This window comes from Pogona vitticeps, chromosome 12 (assembly GCF_051106095.1).
Source record: "Pogona vitticeps strain Pit_001003342236 chromosome 12, PviZW2.1, whole genome shotgun sequence".
Taxonomy (NCBI): Eukaryota; Metazoa; Chordata; class Lepidosauria; order Squamata; family Agamidae; genus Pogona; species Pogona vitticeps.
The window spans coordinates 3053970-3069717 of NC_135794.1; the positions used below are offsets into that span (position 1 = coordinate 3053970).

The 15748-nt window shown below is 39.9% G+C and overlaps 1 long non-coding RNA gene across 2 annotated transcripts in view; it reads left to right on the top strand.

Moving 5' to 3' along the window:
* Window positions 1-15748, top strand: part of LOC110074498 (uncharacterized) — a 29335-nt gene extending 13587 nt beyond the window's left edge. The window contains exon 3 of one of the 2 annotated variants that reach the window (XR_013539031.1): window positions 15588-15748. This is a non-coding gene — a long non-coding RNA (uncharacterized LOC110074498). Of the gene's footprint in view, window positions 1-2495; window positions 2617-15587 lie in introns of those variants that run through there. The other variant, XR_002299812.3, reaches the window with a different exon arrangement.

A 15748-nucleotide genomic window follows, 5' to 3' on the forward strand; every position in this document is an offset into this window, starting at 1 on the left:
TCTGGAGATAGATGTCCAGAAGGGATTTACTGCCCCAGATCTATCAGAAAACATATTTAAGATATTCTGTGGTATTTATATCATAATAAAATCTATTATTCAGTAATGTTAGGGTAGAAGGGGGATGGTTAACTAAACAGTGTCATCTTAAACCTTCAAAAATTAATCTGAAAGCAATCAGATTTAAAATATATAATATCAAGAATGTTTATCCAGGTTTTGGCAAAGGCAGGTTCTGGCTGCTCTGTACCTGTTAAGCTAAAGCATATAAACAGAAGCCTGCAAGGCTCTTTGGTTCCTGAGGAGCCGGCTGTCAGCTTAAATGAGACAGAGGAAGTTACGTGGTCCAAAGAAGGCAGGAGTCAAGTTCTAGAGCAGCAAACAAACAAACAAAAATCAGAACTGGAGGCAGTTGGGAAGTTGTTGTTTTTAAAAAAACACATAAACTCTCTTTTTCTCCTACCAATAAATAAAATAAATAAATAAATAAATACATACATAAACAAACACACAAAACAAAACAAAACAGACAAGGGATCCAAGGCAGCAATCTGGCAAAAAGGAGAAAGAGTCTATGCTCAGTCTTCATACTGGAGGACAGCTGCTCGAATTGAAATCGAGACTTTTGAGTTGAAGTGTTATAGAGCTTGAAATACTGCAACAGGGCCTGAATTCAGTTGACAGAGCATTCAGGAAGGAAGGAATGGTACCCAAGAAGGCACACTCAACTCCAGTATGAGACAGGCCCAGTTCAAGGGACAAACACTCTTGTATCTGAAAGAGGGTCATTTTGAGACCACTGGGAAATGTCAGCATACAAGGTCTGGACCTTTCAATTCCTTCTAGCTTTCAACAAAGAGTGTAGCTTGACTACCCAGGGATCCCGTTCTTCTATATAGTTACACAGACTACAGCAGAAGCAATATTTGCCTGTTGCTAGAAATTCTCCCAGGTTCTGACATTATGCTGTTGAAACACACTTGTGTTTTAATCACAGAATATTGGCTCCCAGACTGGATGGACAGCCCCCTAGGGTTGTGAAGAAATGTCAGTGGAGACTTGATATTGTAAAAGTTCCATAAAGGAAAAAAAATGCATTCTTATATCTGCTTAAACAAATTTCTGCCACAGCTACTGTTACTTTAACTTAGGATTTCTCAAGAAAAGCTGTTTTTTTAGTTTAGAATCATTCTGTATTAATGTCTATTTTAAATTTTATACTATGGATAAAGCAACAGGCCAAAGGCAAGTAACACAAAGAATCAAAAACAGTCCGGGATAGATGAGAAAAGTGCTACACTGGAGTAAAAAAACACAGTCTTCTAGATATTTGGGACTGCAGTCTTTATCATTCCTTAGCATTGGCAATGCTGGCTTGATGTTCTGGAAACTGAAGTCCAAAACACCTGATGAGCTAAAGGTTCCCCAGGCTGTCCTAAAGAAAGCCACCCTATTCCAACAATCCAAAGGATGGCAATTGCAGTCCAAACAAGTTGGACAAGGGTTTGGGTTTGCTGAGTTAAAACCTCAACTTAGTCATGAAAGCTGCTGGGTGACCTTGGGCCTTTCGTGCTCTCTCAGTCTATCTACCTCACTATGTTATTATTGCTGTGATGATCAAAAGAGAAGGAAGACAACTGATCAGCAAGATCTGAAATAGTGCAAGTGTCCTAGTCAAGACGCCAGCCAACCACCCATCTAGCTGGCCAGCCATGCTGCCTTTCAAGGCCCTCTATTTTGTTCCCCACTTACACCATCTCCCTTCCATATAGACAGTATTCTGTGCTTGGTCAGTTCTTATTTATTTATTTATTGTATGTATACCCCACCCATCTAGTCAACTGACTACTCTGGGTGGCTTCCAGTATATATAATAAAACAATATAAAATATAACATTATAGACATCAGTAATCAAAATATTCAAGATGGAAAGAAATAAGAGAAAGTAACTCAAATAATAACTGAAGGGAAGGCCTGCCCAAACAGCCAGGTTTTCAGTTGGCTTTTAAAGACTAACTTATTCCCCCCCTCACTCTTTTTTTGTGGTTCTGCAAGCTGATCCATTAGGACACAGTTCAGGTTACCCCTAGCCAGCTCACTCTTGCTTGCGTCTACACATAAGGCAAAGGGTCAGGTTCTCAACTGAACTTGTTGACTCATATTTTGTGTGAATGGTAAGTTTGTAAGAATGGTGGAGAAGAAGGAAATGAGAAAATTAACATGGGGGAATCAGCCAGCTACCATAGTTTTGGAACTAGACACAGAGGGAACCAGCAGCAGGCAGGAACATTTCTCAGCTCAGGACAAGAGGTATTCTACTGCTCCAAGATCAGGTTTTTGAGTAAGTGAAGAGGGAGGGTGAGCACATATATGACTAAATGCCTGCACATACTTTGAATGAACACTTGCTTGCTTGTTTGCCTGCCTCTGTATATTTATGTGAATGTTTTTCAGTTGTGTATGATTGCCCATCTTTGCCCTGGCTCACTTCTAGATGCCTTCCACCCCATCATCTACAAAAGGCAACAGCTGCCGCTGGCTCCAAGTAATGGAGGGATTAACTATACCAAACCACAGGCAGGGAGCCTTGTGGTGCAGTGATTAAACTGAAGTACTGCAGTCAAAACTCTGCTCAGGGCCTGCATTCAATCCCAACAGATTCAGGTAGCTGGCTCAACGCTGACTCAGGCTTCCATCCTTTCAAGGTCAGTAAATTGAGTACCCAGCTCACCGGGGGGGGGGGGAGCAATGTGTGGCCTGCATAATTAAATTGTAAACCACCCAACAGACTGCTTTAAATGCTATGGGGCAGCACAGAAGCAGCACTCTTTGGTAGATCTTTCAATCCACTGCAGCCATTCAGTACCATAGATCCTGCATCTTTGATAAATAAATGATGCAGTCTGGTCATAGGATGATGATAATCATCATAATCATCTAATTACATGCTGTGAAGTTGCTTCTGAATGATGGCAAGCCTTAAGGGTTTCTAGGTATAAAGTACTCAGAAGTTATTTACCCTTTTTTTTGCTATCATTTCCAGTTTTCTAGGCATATCATACTCATACACAGTTTAACATTCTCTTCTTTGGGGGATGCTCTGGGGCTCTGTTAGCTTGAACAAGAATACACACACTAGCTCTGTTTCTACAAGGGATAGTGAAGAACTGAACTCCCAACCAGGTGTTCCAGCTCACTGTGCTATCCAACATACAAATCCCTTATTTTAAAATCTCAACCCTGAATTGTTACCTCTAGTCCAGATTGCAGGCAGGTACGAGTATGCATCTGCATTTATACTCAGACTGCAGCCCCCACCTTCACATACCTCATGACTATATTGTGATAAATTTTCCCTTCAACCTTGACATTCACCATCTGTGACAAACGGCAGGCAAATGAAAGCATATGAGCAGGAGAAGGCAACATCTGAGGTCTGGTGATGAAAATGTATTTAGGGCACTCCTGACCAGCATTGCATTTTTGATGCAGAACAATATTGAATCTGCTTAAGAAATGCTAAATTAGTCTTGATAACTGACAGGTATTATCATTCACTTAAGGATGTTAACTCACTCCCCCACACCTCAACATATATCTTACTTGCAAAACCAACTAGTTATGTATTCTTGTATCTGGTTCTTTTCCCCCTAGGGCTCCATAAAAGCCCTGAAAGAATGAAATAATTTAAAACGCAAACTTGTCTCTCTCCCTTTCCCTCTCCTACACTGCACTTAAATTTAATATCAAAAGAAGAATATGTGCAGGGGGTGGGGTGGGTTAATATATCCTGTTGAGGAAGATTTGAAGTATTATGTTTAAAGGATTTTTTAGCATTTAGTTTTATATCTTGAATAAGTTATTTCTGGATTATTTTATATAGGGCCATCAATAAGGGCATTACTTCACAGAATACCTGAAACAGGTCTTTGTCCAATGGAACATACAGTTTCATTTCAACATAGGGAAACAAGAAATGTATGTGTGTGTTCAATGGCTTTAACAATAGAGGGGAACAAGTTAATGCAGGAGAAAGTGCTACTAGTCACAATGGCTATATGCCACATCAAAGGCTATACAGTATTAAGAGGCATACCAGTGCTTGACAAACATGAATGAGAAAGATGCTACTGCATTCATGCCCTGCTTTTGGGCTCCCCAAACAAGTCTGTAGTCTATAAAGCCTTTGAATGGATACAGCACAGCCCTTCTTTCACACGATGGAAAAGTGGGGTTTAAACAGCAAAGGCTACATGCCCATTGTTTTAGGAAGATATGCTTAAGCTTAGCTACACTGAGACTTACTTTACACCATGAGAAGTAGATGTTCTGCCAAAGGCTTCAGGGGAAAAGATGGTTCTGTGAAAGGGTTTAATACTATAAGTAAGAGAGATGGTGTCATGCAGGTTTTTCTAAATCTATTGGGCAGCAAGGGAGAAAGGGTGGAGTCTTTTTAGGACTAAGAGAAGTTTGGCGAGTAGAGCTGGAGGAGCAACGTTTTCAGGCTGGGATGTATCAAGATAAAACAGAGAGACAGGTGCCAAGTCAATGAGAGCTTTGAAAATAAGGGCAAGTAAGTTGTGCTGGTTGATATAAGCCAATAAAACTTAAGACTTCAAATGTCTTAACAGCATTCCTGCAAGTTAATCTGCCAATACTGTTGTACGGTAACCAATCAGAGATTGAGCTCCTCAGGACTATCACAACACAGTTTGGAGTAGCTGATTTCATGTTTGAAAGAACAGAGGGTTTGTAATCTCAATGGCTTATAGAAAGAAACCTTCACCAATTCTGCCCTTCTCTGTGCCTTTGAGTTGCTGACTAATGAGTACAATCTTGGTGCAGCTGTTTGAAGGAAAACTGAGATAAGTGCCTTCCTCTTTCAGCATTTCACCTTGATCTGACTACTGTGAAACCAGAAGCCAGAGCCTTTCCCCAGAACAACTGTTTCTTGGTGGGTAATGCAAGGACAGACTTCATTGTTACTGCAAACTTAGTCACGTGGCCAAGACTGCAATAATAAACTACTATGCTCTGTTTTCATAGTTTGACAGCCACAGACCATCACAGCCACAATGACGGGGCTAATATAAGATGTTTCCCCACCCACCCCAGAAACCACTTATAGATTTACTGCCAAACGTACTGCTGTTTTGCACTAGGAAACATATGACATTTTCATCCCCTAAATAACAGTGCAGTTCAGTGCAGCAATGGCAGTGGCAATGCTTGTTCTCACAACAGAAGATGATCAGGCAGAGCTAAAGCTATTTAGAAAAAGGCAGTGAGGCTCTGTCTTAACTTTAGAAGGAAGTGTTTTTCTACCTTCTTCAATCGATTATATTAGACCAGATTATCTGTTCCTTTAGGGAGAAAAACAAACCCCAAGAAAGAGTCTGGATTAGAAAATAAGTGAGAGGATTTCCTCACTAAAAGTCACCTGCCTATTTATGATAAGGCCATGATTTAAATTGGAAACACCTATAAGTGTGTCTATATGGTGTTTCTGAAACACCAAGTAACATGCCATACTGGGAAATGAAGAACATGGCTTCTGGTGAGCCAGATAGAACTTGAAATGTAGTGACTTCCATGCAGAATCCACTAAGCTAGTGTGGAATAATACTGAAACCATTATATTAAGTATATACTTGCAAATTCAGAGCATCTAAGGTCATCTCCTAGAGAGGAAAGTTTGGAGTAAACAGAAGGTACTATTCTGATGACCAGGTGAGAGGAGTAAAGATAGATTTTCAGGTATACATTAGACCTGGTCATCCTAGAAGCTTCATATTACCTGTCAGTAATGGGCTGTTGGTCACCACCTTATCTCCTTCTGCCTGAAGGAGTCCAAGAATCTCACTAGCCTATGCCCTTTGCTGAGGCCAGAAAGTTCCTAGTCCAAGTCCAACATGCCCTGCAGTCCAACAGTACCATGCATTAATCCTGCAATCATACTACTCCCATGTCACTGGAAATGACACAACGCTAACAATTAGGTTTGGCCTCATGACCTTTAAAGGATCTCTTGCAGCCCAGTGTCTCTGACTACAAACAGAATTTAGAATTTTGGTGAGAAGCCTCTTGCCACTCAGGAATGTGATTTGCCCAGACATGTCTTTTAGAATTAAATTAATGAAAAGGAACTCTTCCTTTGTTCTGCTAGGCCACAGTAATGGGGTTAGTATAGCCTGTTGTTTTAAGCGCTTAGTATTCAAAACCAGACTGTGACCAAAATGTGTGTGTGTGTATGTGTGTGAGATATAGAAAGAGAGAATAAACCTGATATCATAGAAATACAGTTGGATTCCAAAAGCAAACTTTCAAGAAAACCAAACTATGGGTGTGCTCATCCATGGCATTCTCAGCTGCCAGGAGAAGTGGGGCATAACATTGAGTTCATCTGTGAGCAGTAATGCAAGGAAGCAGACACACAAGTGCTTCATCAATCCAGCCAAACCTCATTCTCAGGAGACAAGTTCAGTCATGTGAAATGGCCAGCCGCTGTTTGCCAAGATTTGGGTGAAAATCGCCACTTTAAATTTTTTAAGGAGAAAAGCACAGCATTCTAGAGCAGAACCTAGTATGTTCTCCAAAAGATCTACACCCCACTGGGAGGTGGCCCTGCACATTCTATTAAAGGCTCAGAACAAGTGCATACCCATGTATCAAAAACTGCAAAAGTCTGAGTATTCGCATTAACATATTACATGAAGAATGACAATTACACCAGCACCAGTTCCCATTTTTTCATAACTGCAGTAATTTCTGGTCCAGACCTTTCACATGGTCAATGTCACATATACCAGAAAGTACACCCAAAGATATTTAATTAAATTGCTTTTAATATGTTATGTTGTACCACATATTATTTGCATACTTAGTGCTAAGATTATACAGGCAACAAACAGATGATATAATAATGGAAACTACTAAGGAGTATTGTTTTTGTTTATGTTTCTATAAAACAGAGGCACCCTCTTTTATTTTGGAGAAGATAACACCTGCTTCTTAAAAATCACTAGACTAGAATGCAAAAAAAAATCCTTTAAATTTTACTAGAATAATTCTTTTGTATTACAAGCCTTGTGAAACATACACAAAAGGAAGCATTCCATATGAGTTAAACTTATCTACAGGAAATGAGGGAGACAGTGATTCAATCATTTTTCTGTCTTTTGTAGTTGCTGAGACACTTTGACTTCTGTATTCTCAAAGGCTTTCACGGCTGCGATCTAATGGTTGTTGTAGGTTTTTCGGGCTGTTTGGCCACGTTCTGGAGGTTTTTCTTCCTAACATTTCACCAGTCTCTGCGGCTGGCATCTTCAGACGACAGGAGTTAGAACTCTGTCTGTGTTCTGGTGTAGTGTGTGGAATAGTTGAGTATTTGTAGCTGTGGGATCAACTTTTTGTCCTTTTCAAGAGATTGGGTGATCATGATCAGGGTGTTTTTTTTGTTTGTTATGGATGTATTGTTGTGATGGGGGGGGTCTAAAACTCAACAAAGCCTGGCTCCCAGCACTGAAAAATACAGCCTGCAAAAAGGTCAACAAACTCTACCCAGCCACAGGGACCTGTGATCACTGCACACAAAAGACTAGCTAATGACTCCCATCAATCACAGTGACAAATCATCTCCCTCCCCCCTTATCACAATAATACACCCATAACAAAAAAACAAACAAAAAAACACCCTGCTCACCAAAATCACCCAATCTCCTGAAAAGGACAAAAAGCTGATTCTACAGCTACAAATACTCAAATATCCCACACAGTACACCCAGAACACCAAGTTCTAACTCCTGTCCTGTGAAGATGCTAGCCGCAGAGACTGGTGAAACATTAGGAAGAAAAACCTCCATAACATGGCCAAAAAAAACCCTACAACAACCACTTTGACTTCTGCAAGTTAGGTTGAAGGAAGTGGAAAGCTTGGACTAATATAGTAGTAGATAAGCATTATGTATTTGCTGCCATAAGCCTGGTAATGCCATCTCTGTCACTGATACTCTGGCCTACAAAATAACACTGAGGGCCATTCTGAATTTTCTAAAAAGCAAGAGTGAGTTGCTTTCCCACTATGTGTGTCTTGGACAAAAGAAAGGATATCAGTCGGGTAGGGAGATGTGTTTTATGTTGATTCAGGAACAGAAAATGCCTCTTTCTCCATGGACTATACCTCTTCCCTGCCCTGTTATGCCCTGCTCCCTTCTACATAACAAATGAAAGGGGGAGTGTAAGACACTTGTTCATCCCTATCCGGCATCCTATACACTGACCAAAGTAGTTTCAGATCTTTCTAAAATTGCTTTGGCCTTCTTGCTTGGAAACAAACGATTACTGGAAGATATCTTACAAAAGCATCTTAGCAAGGGAATAATAATAAAAGAACTTCCTTCAGAAAAGGAATATGAAAGTTATGTATCAAATGGCTATTACTTAAGTGGCTTAATTATATTAATATAGTACCATCTAGTGGCCGTATCAAACAAAACCAGTACCTGTTGTGATGATTTCTTAAGAATGGGCACTGATGGCTGTACCTTTGCTGTCTTTAATAAATGAGGAATATGTCTCTCATCTCCTAGGAAGAATATTCCGGCAGGAGGGAAACCAACTTAGTCCCTTCTGTCTCTCAGAGAAGAAACAACTGCAGAGAGCTTGTCCCCATCATTATTGACTCCAAATGACAGCTAGTAGGTTTTTGTGCAGCTGAAGGAAAGCACACTTTGGCCTTGCCATCAACCTTTGGACCTAGGGACCACCAGGAGACTGCATTGCTTGCTTCCTAGAAAATGTTTGATTTCTACAGGAAAAATTCTATTCTTCTTGGTAGGTAAGAAAAAATGGCTGAAATTATGTTGCTTAGCATAATAAACCACAGTGGATGAGGTTGATTGACTCAGTGGAGATTTGTTGAGCCAACCCTTCTACTGATGAAAGTGATGGAAGTTCTGTGTATCAGGGTTGGATAGACTGAGCCAATGCCCAGAATGTCCAAAATGCTATTCATACAACAGATTGTCTGGTGCCTGTGGAAAAAAGCCATTGGCAGGACGTGAGTGAAACTGCATCTTTCATCTCAAACTGTTCAGTAACTGACATACTCAGGAATACCACCTCTGATACTGGAGGGGATTCCACGGATGAGCCTAACTTCCATAAATGTATCTAATCCATCTTCAAAGTTGCCCAAATTGGCAGTCATCACTACATCTTGTGATGGTGAATTCTACAGTTTAACGATGTGTTCTCTGAAGACATATTTATTTTATCTGTCCTGTGTTTCATCAGCTGGTCCCATGTCACTCAAGTACAGTATTATTGAAAGGGGAAGGAAATATTGTTCTTGTCTATTTGCTTCACACCAAGAATTTTATATACCTCAGTTATACTTCTTCATTTTCTGGCCTTTTTTTGCTTGTCTCCCACCACTGGCTCAATGGAGATAACATGAGCAATAGTCGAACACACCTCGAGGCACCCCGATTAAGGAAGGTTGGCATAATTAATGCCTTAAGAATCTTGAGACAAGGTGTACACTATTCCACACAGAAGACCCAAGTTAGAGTAGAGCTTAATTTTTAAAGAAATCTGTGCAAAAAATCAGAATACTAACACCTCTAGCAGCTCACAAAGACAACATTTTAACAAGACATCCTACAGCAAGGTAACAGTAGAGATGATATGTCAGAAAAAAAGAGAATAGAAAAACCTGGAGTGTTTCTTGGTTAAACAGGGACAGTTAGAGATATGGCACATTATTCTTTGTATGTACTTGCTTTGCATACGTTTTTTTTCTTTTGCAATGTTCTTAATGATTTCCCACATGTTCCAATTGATCTCACTGTCCCAAAATGATTACATTTATAGACAAACTTAGTAGCTTGCAATTGGTTGCTAGGTTTGTAAGAAACTGTTACCTTGGTATTCAGCACTGTGTGAATTTATGCAGGACTGTGTGGGTGGCATACGTATTTGCTTGGTTCTAAGTTATACTGTATTCAAAATTTGGCCTTCTAAAGGTCTTCTGACATTTTGTATACTGAAAACACAAAAATATAATCTCTAATTAATTTAACAAGGATTATTGCTCCTGTCACACACTTGTCATGCAAATGAAGCCTATGAAGTTACTAGACTTCAAGATTTTTACGAGACACAAATCTGGATTTATGACATGTCAGTGTTCTGAGCAAAAAACAAACAAACAAACAAACCCATGCATGCACACACGTGCATGTGCATGCGTACATGCACCCCCACCCACCCACACCCCTTCCAGTTTAGGAAAGCAGCCCATCAGGTAAGCTCAGATTTATAAGATTGTCTTTAATAACTCTTTTAACATATTTTTGTTATTCTAGAATGGAGGGTTTATCCATCAATTCCATGCACAATAGGAAGATAAAAGTACCTGCTTAGCCAACAATTCAACTTACTGACAGGGTTAACACCACCTTTTCACCCTAGTCAATCACATATTCCTAAGGTGATCACAGATACTTCTTTGACACCTTTTAAGACATTAAACCTACCCACTATTCCTTAGAGCCACTAGGAAAGGCATAAGCCTCAAAGAACTGCCACCCTCAAAACCTCAGCCAACTATTTTGAGTCTGACCTTTCTGTTCTGCCTCAGCCAGAGCCTCTTTGCCTCATATAGATGCCTTTTTATAGTCAGGTGTTTAGTTAAAGGGTTATTCTATTTCAGTTAATAATTCTTTCCAACTGGTAACATGTTGCTTCACATGATGTAGGTGTATTGCTGTCTGTCTGTAGTCTGCTTTACTTCTTCTTAGTTATTAAAAATGTAATGAGGAGAGTTTATTTTAAACAAACCAAAAGGATTTTTATTGAGGGGCCACAATAAAATTGGTAGAAAAGAAAAGGTAGATTTTAGGATATGAACAATAAAAGATCAAAACAACAGTAACATATAAAAATACTGTATTTTTTCTCTAATTGAAGATCAGAAGACCCTCTAACGTTCATACAATCATAATCTGGGCTCTCAAGATAGACTTCTAATGAATTCTACCATAGACTGCTTCTCCTGACTGACTCTAAAACAGTCTCCTGACTGACTCCTTTCTCTCTAAAACCCTCCACTTTAATTTTCTCTACTCTGAAAGCTGCTCATATAGACCAGACTCCTCCCCATTAGGTTTTAATCACATCAAGCAATCAAAATTCAAGAAATCAATTGTCAATCACACTAGCACTCTGCTCATGCATATCAACCCCAAAGGCACACAAAACTATTCTCATAAAAACTGGTACGTATTGTTAATTATAAATTAGGAAGGGTGAAATGTATTTTTCAGTGACTGAAATAATGTTGTTTCTTTGGACATTTGGTGAGTCAACTATTCTGTAAAAACCATTTATTCAAATAGGCCTACTCTACTTCTGACTTAAGTGACATGGGTGGTGCTGTAGGTTAAACTGCTGAGCCACTGGGCTGTTGATCGAAAGGTCCGCAGTTCAAATCTGCAAGATGGGGTAAGCTCCTGTTGCTTGTCCCAGCTCCTGCCAACCTAGCAGTTCAAAAACATGCAAATGCAAGTAGATGAATAGGTACCACCTCAGTGGGAAGATAATGGTGTTCCATGTCTAGTCATGCTGGCCACGTGACCAGCATGGTCTGGTCTACAAACGCCGGCTTTTTGGCTTACAAATGGGGATGAGCACTGGCCCCTAGAGTTGGACACAACTGGACTTAATTGTCAAAGGGAACCTTTACCTTTTATTTCTGACTTACTGTATCATAGTAAGCTGCAACTAGAGTAGGTCCATTTGAATCAATTAAAGATACAGAAGAGCTGACTCATCAAATTCCCACAAATTCAATGGGCTTAGTCTGGTGTGACTTACTAATCAACAGGGAGTCATTCAGGCAGCAATCTTACTGTGTGGTTCTAGGTTGCTTGGCCCAGGATCACCTTGTGTTGTTGCAAAATCAGGAGGCAGCAAGGTTCCCTCTAAGGTGCACACCTGTGCATGTGTGCAAGACTCTATTCCCCTCCATGCAGCCTCCCTCTTCCTCCCCACACCAACAGCAATTGTTTTCAGCCCCTTTGGTTCCAACTGCAATGCAACCCCATATGCAGGGGCGAAGTTGCATGCACAAGGGTAGAGCCCTGCCTAGCACGGCTGAAAATTAGAGGGAATGTTGGGAGGCGCCCTTTGCCCTCCCCCTTTTTTTGTAAGGCTGTGGTGACCTAAGTTGCACAGTTAGCTGTGACTGCAATATTGGCAAGGTTAACCTTGACTGAGGTTAATATGAAATCAAGAAAGGAGGCTCAGCACCATGGATAGCTCCAATTGATAATGGAGCAAGAAGCCAAGCTGGGATTTCTATAAAGTATCTTACTTCGGAATGACCAGATTCAGAGGGGGCTTTGGAAAGGAAGTTGTTCTTTTTGATCCTGCCATGTCACTTCTGTCCTGCCACCACAATCTCTTAAATGGTCCAGACTATTTTAGCAGCCTCAAGCTATGACAGGACAGAGGTGACTAGGGCAGATCAAGGTCCAGTTGCTCCAAATCAGAAAGAGGTAATGCAACCTCATTTTGGCAAAGGGAGGCTGATTACTGGAAACTTCCTAGGGAGCTAGGCCCCAGGAAGATGGGGGCCTCATGAATCCCCCCCCAACTGGCACCAACTGTTCTTCCCCAGCTAGTAATTCTACTGCCTCCTCCTCTGAGGATGAAGATTCCACAGCCGAGCACCTGTCAGTTATAAATGGATACTTAGGACTTGCTTCTAGGTAGACACACACAGAACTGTGATGTTGTTGTAGTTCATTTTCCATTATTTTATTATTCATGCTTAAATTTTACCATTTTATTGTTTATTTGTCCAGTTTGAAGGTAAATTCTCCATGTTTTAAATGTTGATGGATATTGCTGCTGCTGTTTTATTTATTTTATTTATTTTATTTATTTTATTTATATGCCGCCCACTCTACCCAAAGGTCTCTGGGTTTTCAAATCATGTGCTTGATTTTTTTCCCTGCTTTCTATTTCACTTGAAATGAAACATTACTTTGAAAAAAAAATCAGACGTAAACATAAGTAATAAATAAATAAAGCATGTAATTGGCTGCTATGAGATCTCAAGTTTGTAGGTTTGCATGGATTAAAATCACAATTAGAAAAAAAATGAAATACTTTAAGGGTATGAGTTACTCTGAGTATTGCAGATAAGTACATAGTGAACAGAAAAGCAATGTTGGGAACACAGGTAGCAGATGATAGCACTGTCCTTCCCAATGAGAAAGTTCAATCCTTTCCACCCTACAAGTCCTGGTTCCGCTGTATATATATCGATTTCCAAAAGTGTTTTGTGAAGATTTATCACCATGCTCATAATGGAATAGCCAAGGAGTGGATTTGTTCTTTCTTTTGCTGCATGCTTACATGCAATATGGAGATTTCATTCTGTGTCAGTAAAACTACTAACATAGAATAGATAGATATGTGTTACTGTTTTCATAAAGACTGAGTGCAAAGATTTGAGTACGGTACATTTATGTGTTTGAGGACAAAAGTATGGGCTCATCCTCATCTAAAAAAATTAAGTGGTATATGGGTGAACATTACTTTCTCTGCATAAAAATCCAAGACTCAAACACAGCTACCAAAAAAGTACATTAAAACTTGTGTTGTGAATATCCTGCTTCAAACCCAGATTTTTTTAAAAAACCATAATGTAACTCAACATGTTTGTTCCATCTTCAAGCTACCAGTTGGACCAATAAAATGTTGTTACTATAGTACACAAATCATTTCTGTGTTAGACGCACTGCTGGTAAATAGTCTGGGATGTCCATGTGTTGCATCCTCACCGGGTATTATTATTTCCTATGCTCACTAGGTGCTAATAGTTATGAGTTGTTCTCTATGCTTTTGAATGGATGTTTGGAGAAAGTAGCATTTCTTGAGCTCAGAGCACGTGTGTCACTAAGTAGGTGTAAGAGGGAGAGAGATGTAGGCCAATGAGGAGAAGACTAGAAGTTTCTAACTGGAGTTAGCTGAAATTGTGGATGTAGTGCAGACGTGGAGCCTGCGCATTTGCTGTCTCAGAAATCTGCCTGCGGAAGGCATGCTTCTTCACTTCCACTTATGTTCTGCTCAGACAAGTGCAAGCAAAGCTAATTTGACATAGAGAGAATAAGTTTCCAATGCTCTCTCATCAAAAGAAAACTCAGTCAATACTGGCCCTGGAGCTTCTTGTTCTGTGTGGGGATAAGGTGAGCCTATGACAGTATTGTTTTGTATCTTTATTTCCCATTTTAAAATCTGAAGTGGCTTCAAATTTCCATAGGTTTCTTGTAATGAACATATTGGCTGAGTGGAATGGCACATATATTACCCAACACAAACCAATAGTCAAGATCCAGATATTCTATACCCTCTGTCTAAACCCGTAGGAAACAGAGATGCAAACGCAGCTGAAATGAGCAGAGATAGCTCAAACACATCACTGGATCACAGCCTAATGTATCTCATCCTGGATTAATTTTATTTATTATAATGCCATTAAGTAGCATTCCCACTGTGTACTGGCTTGAGGGCTATTTATCCTTTCATTTCTCTGATGCAGTTTTAAGACAAATTTGAGGCACATTTTAATTAGTTTGTTTCTGAAAGTGACCTACCCTATGGTATAATAAGCACAGCTCTCTACAGCCTGGTTGCCAGAGCCATAATATGAAGAACAACAATCATGCAAAAGGTCAGAACTATTAAGTCTCTCACTGAATTTCAGCTTCAGGAGAGTAACAGTATAATCAAAGATACATCAGCTGTAGTGGATTTGCAATGGTCAGAAGCATCTTGTGCCAGCACAACTACCCTTATGCTATTGGGTCTCAGATCTACAGGAACAACTATTGTACTGGCTAAGATTAGCTGACGGAAGAGCCAAAAAGAGGGGAAATTGAGAAATGAGGAGCTGAGTTTTCATAGATCCAAACCCCACTCAGCCTAGAACCATGGCATAAAGCACAAAGTTATGCCAGAGTCATGTAGTCCCAAGTAATTTCCAACATCATCAGGCCAGAAGGAGTTTGGATTCAGCACAGCCTCGGCAGGTTTAGTGTCAGGACAGCCAGCCCTTGGCCATCTGGATTAGTTGGAACTGCACACTATGAGATTTCTCAGATCTAACGTAAGTGGGAATGAGTTCCACAAGCAAGGTACTGCTAAACATACAGGCTCTGTCTCAGGTATGCATGAATCAAGCTTCTTGGGGTGAGGATGGTGGGGATGCAACATAAGTGAATGAAATAATACTTGAAAATAATAATACATGGAATCTTGTTAATTGACTCTAAAAATATTCTTTATAAGTAACTGGGAAATATTGCTTCTGTATACTAGTAATTTTGTTCCCACTTGTTAAATTACTTTTGAAATGAAATTACTTGATCATACCCCAAGTGCCAGAAAAAATAATTTGTCAGATAATTTGTTATGTTACTTGTCAATCGTTACTTCCAAGCTGTCCTGCCTCCATATTATGTGGTAAAGTTGCTGGTCCAATGCTGAACCCTTCTTTTCTTTTACTCTGTCATAGGGATATGAACAAGAGAGAATAAAGAACCCCTCCTGTCTACTGAACATCCAGAGCCCTACAACAACAACAAAACCCACCTTGGATTAGCCACAGTAGAAACAAGGGAAATATACCTATTTCATTGTAGCCCATTATGCCTGCAAGAGCATAGATTAGTCCAG